The following is a 15,899-nucleotide window of genomic DNA, read 5'->3' on the forward strand; positions in this document are numbered from 1 at the left end:
TTTCAAAGTTCATTTTGGATTTTTTTTTGAAATGTAAGACTTGCAATATTTTTTGTATTGTTGTGATGGGGTTTACCTTATCACTGTTGCATTCTCTTGATGTTTCAAAGTTCATTTTGGAATTTTTTCGTTGAAAAGTAAAACTTGGAATCATTTTATACTGTCTCGTGATTTACCTTGTCACTTTTACACACACTTGATGTTTAATAGGTCATTTTGGATTTTTTTTTTTCGTTGAAATGTAAAACTTGGAATATTTTCATAGTGTGGTTACGTGATTTACCTTGTCGCTGTTACATTCTGTTGATATTTTAAAGTTCATTTGGAATTTATTCGTTGAAATGTAAAACATGTAGTATTTTTATAGTGTTGTGTCGTGATTTACCTTGTCAGTGTAACATTCTGTTGATGTTTCAAAGCTCATTTTGGAATTTTTTGTTGAAATGTAAGACTTCGAATATTTTTGTAGTGTTGTGTCGTGGTTTACCTTATCACTCTTCCATTCTGTTAATGATTCAAAGTTCATTTGGAAATTCTGCATTGAAATGTAAAAATTGGAATATTTTTATAGTGTTGTGACGTGATTTATCTCTTCGTTGTTACATTCTGCTAATTTTTCAAAGTTCATTTGGAATTTATATGTTGAAATGTAAGACAAGTAATATTTTTATAGTGTTGTGTCGTGATTTATCATGTCACTGTTACATTCTGTTGATGTTTCAAAGCTCATTTTGGAATTTTTTTAATGAAATGTGAGACTTGCAATATTTTTGTATTGTTATGATGTGGTTTACCTTATCACTGTTGCATTCTCTTGATGTTTCAAAGTTCATTTGGAATTTTTTCGTTGAAAAGTAAAACTTGGAATAATTTTATACTGTCTCCTGATATACCTTGTCACTTTTGCATACCCTTGATGTTTCAAAGGTCATTTTGGATTTGTTTTCGTTGAAATGTAAAACATGGAATATTTTCATAGTGTTGTGACGTGATTTACCTTGTTGCTGTTACATTCTGTTGATGTTTCAATGTTCATTTGGAATTTATTTGTTGAAATGTAAGACATGTAATATTTTTATAGTGTTGTGTCGTGATTTACTTTGTCACTGTAACATTCTGTTGATGTTTCAAAGCTCATTTTGAAATTTTTCGTTGAAATGTAAGACTTGCAACATTTTTATAGTGTTGTGTCGTGGTTTACCTTATCACTGTTACATTCTGTTAACGATTCAAAGTTCATTTGGAAATTCTTCGCTGAAATGTAAAACTCGGAATAGTTTTATAGTGTTGTGATGTGATATACCTTTTCTCTATTACATTATGCTGATTTTTCAAAGTTCGTTAGGAATTTTTTCGTTGAAATGTAAGATATGTAATATTTTTGTAGTGTTGTTTCATGGTTTACCTTATCACTGTTACATTCTGTTAATGATTCAAAGTTCATTTGGAAATTCTTCGTTGAAATTAAAGACTTGAAATATTTTTGTAGTATTGTGTCGTGGTTTACCTTGTCGTTATTACATTCTGTTGATGTTTCAAAGTTCATTTTAAAATTTTTTGGTTGAATTGTAAGACTTGGAATATTTTTGTAGTGTTTCGTCGTGGTTTACCTTGTCACTATTACATTCTATTGATGTTTCAAACTTCATTTTGGAATTTTTAAGTTCAAATGTAAGACTTAAATATTTTTCAGTTGTGATTTCATGGTTTATCTTGTCACAGTTATATTCTGTTGATGTTTCAAAGTTCATTTTTGAAATTATTGGTTGAAATGTAAGACATGGACTTCAAAAATTATTAAATTTTCCTTATTTTTTTTTATTTATACGCCTGTATTAGTTGTGCTCTATGCTTTCTCATAGACAATACGCAACTCTACCAGTGATACTCTATTTTTTACATTAGTTAAAATGACTTGAAAAATACTTTTAAGACATTTATTACTTTTCGAGAAACAAAATGAGAATTCTATAGATATGTTAGTCGTTATTTTTACTAATAGAAAAATAGTGTTCGTAAAAGCACTTTTCTTTTTTTCTGACTTGGTATTTTTGGACTTGGAAAATTATTCAACATTTTTTTTATCATTAGTATTTCTGTTTTGTGGCTGTACCAATGGTACTCTATGCTTGCTCGTAGACACAACGCGGCTATCCCTGTGGTACTCTACAGCCGGTCATTTGCACTACCTAGTTTATTGCATGTATTAAATTAGTAATTTTCACACATTGGAAGGACAAACAGCTGTATCATATTTAAAAAAGTGAAAATGAATTTATTGAGGAAAGTTAGTACACACGACAAAATTATCGTTGCGTTGAATGCTGACAAAGAGAAGTATTTGAACTAATAAAAAACAAGCATTAATGGGAATCTTATAGGAAATTAATGCATGCGTTGTCATGAAAATGAGAAGCTAAATTGCTTTGGACTACCCATAAACTTCCATCATACAAATGATGGATATATGAGAGATTCTTTCACAGAGAAATAAGTGCTCAAAGGGGATACAGACATAAAAATAATTGTCGATGATGGGGGACAACTTCTTGCTTTTGTTAGCGTTAACATTTTACCCGTTGATGAATAATATCGTCATCTTTCTGGTATTAACGTTCTAAAGAAGACAAGAGGAAGAATAACTCCTGCAGGAAGTTATGCAGGAAGAACTCCTGCACTAATGTCATTAATCATATCTTGTCTATGTGCCAAAACTGTTATCTGTGTAAAAATAATGTGACAATAGACAGTGATATCACAGGCAAAATATAAAGGGCATTGGCAGACAATTTAACCAATGAATTTAAAGGTGGATTGACAAAAAATAAAGTGCATTTGAACATGTTGCTACTATTGATCATAAAGTCAATGAACCCAATAATGTCAAAAATACAACACATATTGAAACTGTAAGTGACACTTCTGTAGAAATTGTGTATGACTCAAAATAGATTAATGACTATTCTACTGGTTATGAACTAGGGGAAGAGAGTAAATTTAGCATCAAGAGAGAGTATGAAGAATTATTTCACGGAACAGAATCAAAATTTCCAAAGTTGTTCGATGATATTAATAATGTATAATAATGTATGTAGTATATTTTGGTTAATATTCTACATGTTGTTATTTCAATAAAAATATTTTATTCATTGTTTCATTGTTTCGTTATTTTAGGGCATGCTATCAACTTATTTTCAGATATTTTCTTGATAAAACGTACCTGTATTGGCCTCAGTTGGCCTTATTTTACAGGGAACTGTTAGTAGTAGTTCTATTTTCGTGTTTTTTTTTAACCATTTATCTTTAGAAGTCACTGATACTAGTCTCTTAAATGAAGACAGAAACAAATCAAGTCAAGTCAAGTCTTTAGAAGTTTCTGACATTGTGTATAATTCGAATAAATTCTACCAAAATTGTACCGTAATTATATCGAAAGCCACTGATGCTTGTCTCTTAAATGAATACATAAGCGAATCATCAGAAATTAACGAAATTACTTGTAATTTCACCCCAATTCTACTAAATTTCTACCGTAATTCTACCTAAAGTCACTGATACTAGTCTCTTAAATGAAGACAGAAACAAATTATCTCCTTAGAAGCTTTCTTCTAAAGCTTTTCTTTTTTCTGCCTTAAATATATTCCTATGTAAAATGACTCAGAGTACCAAGGACAGTGAAATTCAACAATGTTAGTTTGAACCAGTTAAATAGAAACTAACAACACAATTCAAATATTAAAAAATTAGAAAGAATCATGATGTTGATCTTTAGTGAAAATAGCTGTCTTCTGAAGCTTTCCTTCTTTCTACCCTCAAACTTCCTACAACATCATATATCACGTTTGAATTTCTGAAAATTATCTAGAATTCTTTAGTTACACTGTTCAGGCATCGAAATAATTATTCCAAGCTATGTTTTAGGCAGGGTCTGTGTTATAGTATCTTGATTCACCTTTTTAATCCTTGAAAATTATCTATGACTCTGTAGTTACGCAATTCAGGCTTCAAAATGAGAGTTCCAAGCTATGTTTCAAACAGTGCCTGTGTTACAACATCTTGTATCTTGTTTGAATTTCTAGAAATTATCTTATATTCTTTAGTTACACTATTCAGGCTTTGTAATATTAATTCCAAGCTAGGTTTCAAACAGGGTTTGTGTTACAACATCTTGTATTTCGTTTGAATTTCTGAAAATTATCTAAGATTCTGTAGTTACACTATTCAGAAATTGAAATAATAATTTCAAGCTAAGTTATTTTGAATCATCTTTTTAATTCTTGAAAATTATCTATGACTCCTTAGTTACGCTATTCAGGCTTTAAAATAAGAGTTCCAAAAAGGACCTGTGTTACAGCATCTTGAATCTCATTTGAATTTAGTTTCAATCAAATAAACGAGAATATTCCAAGAAACAGAAGAAATTTAACTGAAATATCCTGAAACCTAGATCTCAGAAGCTCATTACGTTATTTTCCATTTTTACTAAACAATTTCAATCAAGTAAACCAGAATATTCAAAGAAAAAAAAATTAACCGAAATCTCCAGAAACTTTGATTTCGAAAGCTCATTACGTTATTTCTTATTATTATTAAACTATGTCAATCAACGGGAATATTCAAAGAAAAAGAAGGCATTATAACTGAAACCTCCTGACACCTATATCTCAGAAGGTCATTATTTATTTTATATTATTACTAAACATTTTCAATCAAATAAACGAGAATATTCAAAAAAAAGAAGCCATTCAACTGAAATATCCTGAAACCCAGATCTCAGAAGCTTATTATGTTATTTTTATTTTTATCAAACAGCTTCAATCAAATAAACGAGAATATACAAAAAAAGGAAGATATTTAACTGAAATATCCTGAAATTTAGATCTCGGAAGGTCATTACATTATTTTCTGTTATTATGAAACAATTTCAATCAAGTAAACGAGAATATCCAAAGAAAAAAAATTAATTGAAAACTCCTGAAACATGGAAGCATATTACGCTATTTTCTATTGTTATTAAACAATTTCAATCAAATAAACGGGAATATTCAAAGAAAAAGAAGAGATTTTAACTGAAACCCACTGAAACCTAGATCTAGGAATATCATTATTTTAATATTTATTATTATTGAACAATTTCAATCAAACAAAAGAAAATATTCAAAGAAAAAGAAGCCATTTAACTGCAATCTACAGAAACCTAGATCACAGAAGGCCATAATTTTATGTTTTATTATTATTAAACAATTTCAATCAATTGAACGATAATATTCAAAGAAAAGGAAGCCATCAATCTGATTCGACCAAATAATTCCCTAAAATGTCTAGTAATTTCAGAAGGTTCCTTTGTTTCGGCAACTGTGCACTGACCCATTTAAAATTTCAAGGAAACAATTCCCGCGTTAAATATATTCAATCTCTCTCAATCCCTCTTAATCCCACTGTATCTCGTTTGAATTTCTGGAAATTATCTAAGATGTCCTAGTTATACTGTTAAGGCTCCGAAATAATAATTCTACATTGAGACTTGAAGGAATAATTTATATCTCACCCTAAAGGAAAGAAGCCTTTTAGTTTCTTAATTCTCTTCATGATACAATAGAATTCCCCGTCAGATTTTCATCATATGCCTATTGCGTAAATCCATGGAAACATTTCTTAGAATATGGTGTGACGTCATTTCGTGTCGAATGTTAAGAGGCCTCTCTACTTACTCTTTTGTTTTATACGATGCTATTTACGTTTCATTTCGTTTAAGAAATGGTAACTGTTATTTCCTTTGTTTGGTTTTTCCAATATTTTAGCTTCTATGTCACTGATGTGTTTTTTTTCTCCTGCTTAAGGGAGAGATTGGAATATCATGGAGTTGCTTACTGTGTATTTGAGAGAAGGTACTACGTTTTAAGCGTCTTTCATAATTTTGTCTTAATAACACGACAATGAAGTGCCATTAGGCACCAAAAATGGCACTTCTTGGTGTCCTTTCTCCAGTGAAAAGGCAAGGATAAAGGGTACCATTATAATTTTGACTGTTTAGAAATCCTTAACTAGAGGTTTACAATCCTTCGCGTTCGAAAATTCCCTGCTATCTCGTATAGATAGTGTAAAAGTTTCAAGAAAAATGTCTAATCAAATAAATATTTCGTCCAAATTAATTCTAGACATTAAATTTTTAATTATGAATATTCTAATTGAATTGTAAAAGTGTGAACAAGTATAACTTAAAAAGCACGTAGCAGAGATTAACAAAAAAACATTTACATACACAAAAAATCAACAATAGTAATAAACTGTAATCTATCAAGAAATAAGGAATGGAAAATTGACAAATCAAATATAAATCAACTAAGAATTTGATAACATAAACTATGTATATCTTAACGGTTAGCAGCAATCAGAAAAACAATTTTCTAGGAACTTTGAAATATTTGAACTGGGTCCCAAAATCCAAGACCATTACGTATTTTGCAGGATACATTGTAACCATAGAAACATTTTTAATCACTTTTAAAAAAGGTCCGAAAGAGGTCCTGCAGAAGAGGAGGGGACCCTATACTCTGGTTACTATTTATGTCTTAAAGACTTGTTACGTATTACTTGATGTTTTGAGTAATCTGAAAAAGACTTGCCGGAATTCTCCTGTTGTAGAGACATCTCCCCTAACTTCCAAAAACATATTCCACGTTAGCCTGTATAATATCATTGCAAGGCAAAGATTAACCCTTTCTAGATGACCGTATGTGGTAAATGTTCTAGCTGGTACATTTTCATACAAGAGATTAACATATTGGTCAAACGAGCTTGGAGGGTTGGTTAAAACCCACCTCCTAAACACTAAAAATTATATAAATCATCTCTATATGTCTATTCTCTTTAAATATACAACAGTTAGCCTATAAGAAGTACTTTTCGTGGCAAAAAATAAAGAAAGTTAACCTACTAAAACAATTAGTCAAGGCCATTAACGGCTTGAGAAAAATTACAACTTGGTGAGAAATTCTTAACTAAATACCATCAAAGGACAAGATGTTCAATCCTTAGTGTAATTTTCTAATCCATTAGACTTTACTTCTTATGATATTGGAAGCATTAACCCTAATACTGCAAAGTAGCTAATGTCTTTTGATCCTGGATATACATTCCTTAGGGTTCTGACTCAAGAATAGATTAAAACTAAAATTGAATATACTCGGGCCTGTACAGAAGAAGTCGAACCATTGGACCGTGCCTGCTTTCTACCATATCATAATGGATAATTCTGCAAGAATATTTATCATGAGAAGTAACCAACAGTTTACAATATTTGTAAATGGTAATACTCCATGGTACCAAACAATGATACCACTCCATTCCCTATTCAACGTTCTTTCCAAATATTGTCTCTACAGTGGTAATTGTGTTTGGCGTTTTCTATGAGTCTGATATAGCCGTAGGTTATTTACAATACTTGGATAAATGTAGATTTAAATGGAACCCTGAAAATATATTTAGATATAATAGAAATTTCATCCAAGTTGTAAAATATGAACATTGCCATTTAGAGTGGACATTCATGCTGGATTTCAACTCAACAGAAGGAAAAACTATTAAATTCTGAAAATAACTTTAAAATGTTCAAATTAATTAGTTTTTGACAAATTACAATATTCAGCCAAATTTTCGATGAGCAGTAGCTTTGATGAACAAGTCTTTAATTATATTTTAACTACATAATTTAGGCAGACTGGGAGGGCTATGGTTGTTAGTGGTTGTTAATATGAATGGAAATATAGCACGACTTCTGATCTTCTACGCGGCTGAAGCCATCACAACCTCTACAATCAGGTTTTCTTATATCTAAATACATTGTATATACATGTTTAAATACATCAGCACATTATGTATAAATAGAAAAAGAGATATCAATATTTCAATCACTGGAAACAAAACTCCTTGCCGCACTTGCCACCTCTTCTCCCCCCCCCTCCCCACAGAAATATTTTAGGCATCTGCCCCCCGCTCATTGACCTAAGACCCATCCTTCATATTACGTGATCTCCAATAGCACATCACTCAACATAATTTCACAAAAAAATCAATTGAACCAGCTCATAGTCAAATCGAGTTGCTAGATAGATATCCATATTGATCATTTTATCATTTTTTCTTTTTTGAATACGTGACTTTTAGGAGCGAATGCGCCGTCGTGTGTGCAGCACTACTTTCTCTGAAGCTAGGAAGCTCGATATATATTTTTTGATATTTTTAAATCAATTGTTTAAGTCAGAATTTTCAATCCTATTAAACAGTTGAAATTTCAACTGTCTAAGTCAGATAGCAACTTGGTCCTCCTTGGGGCCAAATCTTGGTCTGGAGCCATAAAATGGCAGAAAACGCCACTTTCGTGCGATACAGTATTTTTGGCCACTTCAAAAAAGCACTAGAACTTTTATTTTTTTAAATAGACCATCCCCTGAGCTTCTAGGACTATCATTTCGATATGATCACCCCTATAAAAAAAGAACTGAAATTCCATGCATTTCAAGAAAATATTCTAAGGCTCTTTGCTTTTAATGCATCAAACTTAATAGATTTTATATATTTGAAATCAGCATAGAAAGCCGATTCTTTTGATGTATTAATTGCTACCAGAATTTCGTTATTTACGGTTTTGGTTACTATTGTGTTTCACTCCTTACTTTCTCGAATCACACTCCTTACTTTCGGTTCGTTACGACGAACTGTTTGCAAAGAGTAGTGGACGATTTAGTTTTTCTCCCTGCATTCCTATCCGAGACAAATAGCCTTGGGAGGGGTATATGATGATGTATTTAGTTTTATTATTTTAATTTATTGTTGATATCTTTCATCAAAATGAATACGTTTAAAGGAAGAATGTAAATTATTTTCCAAGACATACAACTTTTGTAATTGTCTTCCGTGACGCAAAAGAGTCAAATAAACCAAGAAGAACCAGAACAAAGAAAGTACACAAATAAAAACATACAGGTTTACTTTTATTTATGAAAGTATAAAGCCAGTCAAGTATCTTATACTCAGCCTATGAGATTATGGAATGATATGAAATTACCCACATCGCCAAAAGTACTAGTATTATGTCTTAAGTTTTTTTTATAACTTTTATATACCCTTTTCTTCAAAATTCAAAACTGCTAAAAAGATAAAAAATTAAAAACATTTAGTAATCGAGAAACAGAAAGATAAAATCGAATGTAACAGAGAGACAACAAACGTAGAATGTATTTTTTTTTTGCTTACCGCTTGAAGTTTGAACTAAGCGGTCTTCCACGATATGAACTTTGTTATGTGGAACTTATCCTTATTTATTTTCTGACCATTTACCTGTAACCAAAAGAAATAGATAACTTCGAAACCAAATTCAGTACTTAGGTGTTATAGTGACAACACTGTTCTTGATCTGTAATTAAATAAAAGTAAGGATCGAAATTAAAATTTAAAACGAACAGAAATTATTCCGTATATGAAAGGGGCTCTCCCCTCGTCAACGCCACGCTCATTACGCTAAAGCTTTTTTCTGTTTTAAAAAATAGAGTTGTGACAAAGAGTCAAGCTTTAGCGTAAAGAGCGAGGCGTTGAGGAGGGGACAGCCCCTTTCATATACGGAATAATTTCTATTTGTTTTTAGTTTTAATGTCGCTCCTTACTTTCAGGTAAAAAAAAACTTTTTTTTTTAAATTAAATTTCTGAACTTTTTTAAATTGGCGCAGGTTTTGATTTTGGCTCACCGTACATGAATAATTAAAACGAAATTTGCATATTAATTTTCCTTTTTTTGGCTAAATGGCTTTCTCGAAATTTGTTTAATTTTATTTACGAATGTTTTTATTAGTAATAACAATATGTAACTTACGAATTAACTTACGTAACGAACTTCTATATTCGTATATTTTTATTATGTGTATTAGGGGGGTTCGCCCCCCTAGTCAATACCTCACTCTTTACGCTAAAGTTCGACATTTTTCCAATTTTTTAAGAATGACCTCTTAATCACAAAGGCCGTTAATTAGAATAATTAACGTTAATTAGAATAATCATATACGAAATTGTTTCTGTTCGTTTTAAGTTTTGATGTTGAAGTTTTTCAGTTGAAAATTTGTTTTTTTATTTAGTTTCTTATCGTTTTTTTAAATAATGCTGGGAAATCCGGCGCCCCTTCATAGCAATATCCTTTCCCCCATGGAAAAATTCTCCCACGTATACCCCGATCCACCCCCACTACCAGAAATAATCCCCCCTGAAAATATCTGTATACTCCCAATAACCAATACTGTATGTAAACATCGGGAAAAGTTCATAACTTGCAGCCCATCCCCGGGGGAATGTGGGGGATTAAGTCATCCTCAAAGGCTTGGTTATTATACTTTTCGACCATGCTGAATAAAATGGCTATCTCAAAATTTTCATCGGGTGACTTTGGGAAAAAGGAGCGTGGGAGGGGGCCTAGTTGCCCTCCATTTTTTTGGTCACTTAAAAAGGGCACAAAAACTTTTAATTTCCGTTCAAATGAGCCCTCGCACGATATTCTAGGGCCACTGGGTCGATACGATCACCCCTGGGAAAAAACAACAAAAAAAAACAAAAACAAATGAACACGCATCCGTGATCTTTCTTCTGGTAAAAAATACAAACTTCCTCATTTTTGGAGATAGGAGCTTGAAACATCTAAAGTCAGGTTCTTTGATATGCTGAATCTGACGGTGTGATTTTCATTAAGGTTTTATGACTTTTGGGGAGTGTTTCTCCCTTATTTTCGAAAATAAGGCAAATTTTCTCAGGCGCGTAACTTTTGACGGGTAAGACTAAACTTGATGAAACTTATATATTTGAAATCAGCATAAAAATCTGATTCTTTACTACTCCTGTACGTACTAAACGTACTCTTTTATATACTGCTAGTTTGGTTAATGCTAATAAAATAAATAAAATAGGATCAATATATAATAGTTTAGAAACAAATTTGGGCTACATATTTGCACATTAGGGGTGGGGGGGGGGGTAAAGCATAGCATATATTATTACGTAACCTAACCTAACCTAGGTACCTTCCCCCCCTTAAACCCCTAAAAAACAACAGTTTAAATATCGTATACGTAATGAAAACCATGTTATACAATGCATTGCCCTATAGCGGTGTCTTGAATTAACCCGTCAAAACAGGTTTTTCGTGACTGGTTTCCGTTGCAGTATATAAAAGAGTACGTTTAGTACAGGAGTACTGATTCTTTTGATGTATCTATTGGTATGAAAATTCCTTTTTAGAGCTTCGGTTACTATTGAGCCGGGTCGCTCCTTACTTACAGTTCGTTACCACGAACTGTTTGATGAAACCGGTTTTCTGTGTCCACTCGGATATAATCAGCTTAGCCTGAGCGAGAGAAAGTACTGTGCAGGTATATTTTGATTAAATATTTAATATATAGAGGTGGTTAGGGCTAGGCTAGGTATTTAATGTATTGCGTTCCAGGCGGCCTGCTTTCCTTAATTCTCTGCTGTGGTTTCCACAATTTTGTAACTAAAACATTATGTTTTCACCGTATTTTGGTAAATTTCATTATGATTAACCGAACTTCACTTCTTCAGTGTGGTCGCTTTAATACGTAAGTACCTCAAATTCAAAGGGTGACTCACTTGACGCTTTAGCGTACATGAAGATGCTTGGAGGCTACATAGTGGAAGACGCCAACGTCTGTGTACTCCGCAAGCCCAATAGCAGTTCCCCCATGGCCAGCACATTCATATCATTATAATCAATTGTGCGGCACGTTTTGTAGGTGAGAGTACTTTAAAAAAAAAAAATTAATTTCATACAGTACCAAAATGTTTCCTCCTGAAGTTACAATGGCAAAATAGTATGATCAATGCAAACGCATGGGATTGTAACATTTAGCAAAACAGCGCTGATTTAGAAAAGAGTGATTTACCTACTATGTGTTCTTTTTTAGCCTCATTTGGGAAGGATTGTCGTAGAGACAGTTCCATTTGATTGCTAAATAAAACTAATAGTTTTTTTATGGGTCAAAATCAGTTCAGAGGTAGAATGACAGTCCCTGATAGGTGGATCAAAATTTATCCAAACAACAAATACAAACTATAGAATTTCTGTAAATATTAGATAGAAAGCTGGACCCTTAACAACTTTCTTAAACCAAAAACCGTTAATGGATTTCTATTCTGCCCAAATTCAGGACCCAACTTCTGGTTTTTGTAATCTGGGTTTTCTTTTATGATAGGCCATTATTTCCGGATACTTCCCCATTTCCGTTCGGATCTCGCTCGAACGGACGTTTTTTAATAGGCTATCTTACCTTGTGGGGAAGAAAAGATCTGTATTGCAATTAAAAATTTTATCCAAGATTTATTGACATCATGATCAGTTACACCTAATTTCCCTTCGAGGGGCTGGCAAATTTCAAGAGTTCTGCAAACCAGGTGGCGCAGACGACAAGACAGAAGTTTGTCACAGGTTACAAAAAAGGGCGTGGCGAAAGTGTACAACTAAGTAACTTCATGATTGAGATCCCTTGTTTTATATTAGAACCACTTGCTTTCTTCGGATACCACCAGATGGCTAATTTTACACTGCATAGGCCTAAACAGACAATCTTTAAATTAGCCAACCAGCCAACCATTATAACAGATAAGTAACAAATTTCCAGCAAATTTTTTTAACAAAAAATTTTAAACAAATTTTCAACAAAAAATTTTTAACAAATTTTCAACTGACATTTTTAGATAACAGCCTTTAGCGTGTTCCTCCCCCAAACAATTCTTGGTACTCATGCATTATAACTAAACCAGCGCTATAGACTGTACAAGGAAACAAGAGAAACGGGTATTTGCTAGACAAATTCATGGCAAAGCGTTGTTTCTCATTCAGTTTACAATATTTAAACGATTGTTTTTTGGGGTTTAGGGGGGGGGGGGGGGAAGAAAGGGACCGAGCTTAGGTTACGTATTTAATAGGCTATATGGTATGCTTTACCCCTACCCCCCTAATGTGCAAATATATATCCCAAATTTGTCTATAAACTATTATATATTCGTCTTATTTTATTTCATTAGCATTAACCAAACTTGGCTTCTTCGCAGTGCCCGTATAATGAAGGAGTACCGATGTATTTTACAAGGTTTTACCTTTATAACACAAAGGTTTTTAAAGGTCAATTCCCTCTAGAGGGAGGAGTGAAGGTAGGTACTTCAAAAGCCTTCCCGGGAGATAATGTAGTCTCTAGATACATCCTTGAAAGTTTTATTTTCCTATCATAGGCCTAACCCCTTTCGAAGATAGTGAAAAGTAAGTCGTCTAGAATTTTACCAATCCCGTAAAACGAACTAGGCCAACAAATCAAATGACTTTTTATATGGCCTAGGGCTTCATATAAGATCTCAATATGGCCCAAAGCATAGCTCGAGTTCTTGGAACTGTTTTCAAAACTAGGCGTATAGGTTGTCATTCTTGAACTCTTTCTCCACTTAGCTCATCCATTTTCCAAGCTAGTGAAAAACCCTTCACCTACACTTTTAGTTGAAAAATAGCCGACTTTGGGGATTTGAATTCTTTTGATTTTGAATATTTGATCATAAAGAACCTTCTCTCTGAAATTAAAATAATCAAGCAACATATAAGTTATAAATTTCAGTTATGTTCAATAAAGCTGGTTTCAGCTGAAATACAAAGCCATTTGACATTAAAAGGGATTCACTTACTTGACTCCCAAAACATTGCTCATCTGTCTAGTGTCTTAACAACTTCAAAACCCGACTAAAGAAAATTGGTTATCTCTGATGTTGAAAATCAAAACATCAAAACTTGCAACCGAACGAAATGAATCTTACCTGTTTTGAAAGAAGGTTTGAAGGAAAATAGGGTAGATTGATATATCACGTTTTCAACTGTTTTTCGATTATTAACAAGAGCATTGCACTAGGTACCGGTTCACAGGAAGCATGGATGTAAAACGAGATAGCAGCTGAGAAGGACATAAGTCAGGGGTATCATTTGAGGGGGGTATAGAAAGACCGTTCTTACAAGAAAAATTATATGCCAGTATCATGGAAATGCATCGGAATAGAATCATTAGAAACAGTCTACACGCCAGGAGTGAAGTTAGGTTAATTCTAATGAAATAAAACAAAATAGGATGAAAATATAATAGTTTATGAACATATTTGGGCTATATATTTGCACAATAGGGGGGGGGGGGTTAAGCGTAGCATATATTAAATACATAACCTAACATAGGTACCCTTTTTTCCCCCTTCAACCTCAAAAAACTAAGGTTTAAACATTTGTTACGGAGTGAGCAATACGACACTAGGTAGCGAAAACCTGTTTTTCAACAGAATCTTTGAGATTTCGATGCGGTCTTTCTCGCGTGCCTGCCGGATTCTAAATAAGTAGCGCAGTCTTATTCCAAGGAACATGTTGACTGGGTCAGTGTCTTTTATTAATCAATCCAACAGCAAATCATATGACCGATCGACTACATAAATTTAATACTCGAAAATGCGTTGAATTTTAGGTAATTTCGAGAATTTTAAGAAACTGCCAGTAGTAGAGAACCTTAAGCATTGAATCTATTAAATATTTAATCGTGTTTTTTTGGTACTTTTCGGTTATTGGAAACACTCCCAAGAATTGAAGATAGGTTAATCCTAATGAAAAATAACAAAACAAGATGATGAAATAATATTTTAGAAACAAAATTATGGAAACCTAACCCAACCTGATGTAGCCTAGGCTTATCCCCACCCCAGCCCCTAATGTGCAAATATATAGCCCAAGTTATACAAGCCCAATGCATTGTATCATCCATCACTTGTTTTTGTAGCTATGAAACCGGTTTTCTGAGATGCAACCTAAGCGTAATTCTTGAATGTGTTTCCAATAACCAACAAGTACCGTTTTTTTTCCGGTCACTTTATATGGAAGGGGTGGTCGTGGAAACTTCAGACGGGGGTCTTTTAATTCAAAATTTAAAATCCTAGTCCCCCATTTAAGATTTTAAAGGGGATCAGAAAGCAGCCTGCTACTTTTCCATGCCATTCTTAGCTATCCTATCCTAAAGACATCCAATCAATCACAACTTTTGATGTACCCATTTTATTAAAATAGTCGAATGGTCACATTATTATGCCTTTGAGGGTGACATGAGCCACTAGGGTGATCAAAGTGGCTTATCAACAATGTCTAAGGAACGGCTAAGGGTATAAAGTTGGAACTTTCAATTCGTGTTGAGTGGTATTTCAAACAACAACACGACACTATGCATAGTACCACTACACAGTAGTACTGCTAGTATTACTACGCAGTGCTACTGCTACCACAACTTTGATTGCTACTACTACTACCAGCGACTAGTACTAGTTACAACTGCTTCTACTACCTGCAACTAGTACTACAATTACTTGTGACTACAATAACTACTAATTGCGACTTCCGGGCAGGTCCATATTTCGAACCATCCAGAAAACACAATTGTATGGCCCTGGTACCCCGCTCGGGAATTTTGGGGACACTTGCTTACACCATGTGGCATGGGTGCTGCAGAGTCTGAGGATCTGACCCCTGTACACTCTGAGGCCAGTAGCCCCTCCCCTCTGCAACACATTCATATACCCATATAACTGACAGTAAAGTATGTTCTGTATAGGTGGGATTTTTTTTTATTTTTCTCATTTACACGAATGAGGAAGGCTCATTTGATTGCTAGTTTATATTTCCAGTGTTTTTTTAATAGCCAAAACTGATTTGCAGGGTCAATGGCCTGTGCAGTTCCTGAGACAAGGGCCCAAAACTATCAGAATAAGAAATATAAAGCATAGATTTCCGGGAAATATTTGATAGAATGTTGGACCTTCAACAACTTGTTGAAATTAAG

The 15,899-nt window shown here is 33.3% G+C and overlaps 1 protein-coding gene across 1 annotated transcript in view; it reads right to left on the bottom strand.

Moving 5' to 3' along the window:
- LOC148949721 (uncharacterized) overlaps positions 1-15,899 on the bottom strand; it is a 34,533-nt gene that overhangs the window by 14,402 nt on the left and 4,232 nt on the right. The window contains exon 2 of the mRNA XM_089093680.1: positions 9,256-9,339. The gene's annotated coding sequence lies outside the window, so the exon portion shown is untranslated. The remainder of the gene's footprint in view (positions 1-9,255; positions 9,340-15,899) is intronic.

The sequence above is a fragment of the Artemia sp. Qi Xiang Cuo genome, chromosome 8 (assembly GCF_049724085.1).
Source record: "Artemia sp. Qi Xiang Cuo chromosome 8, ASM4972408v1, whole genome shotgun sequence".
In the NCBI taxonomy this organism is placed as follows: domain Eukaryota; kingdom Metazoa; phylum Arthropoda; class Branchiopoda; order Anostraca; family Artemiidae; genus Artemia; species Artemia sp. Qi Xiang Cuo.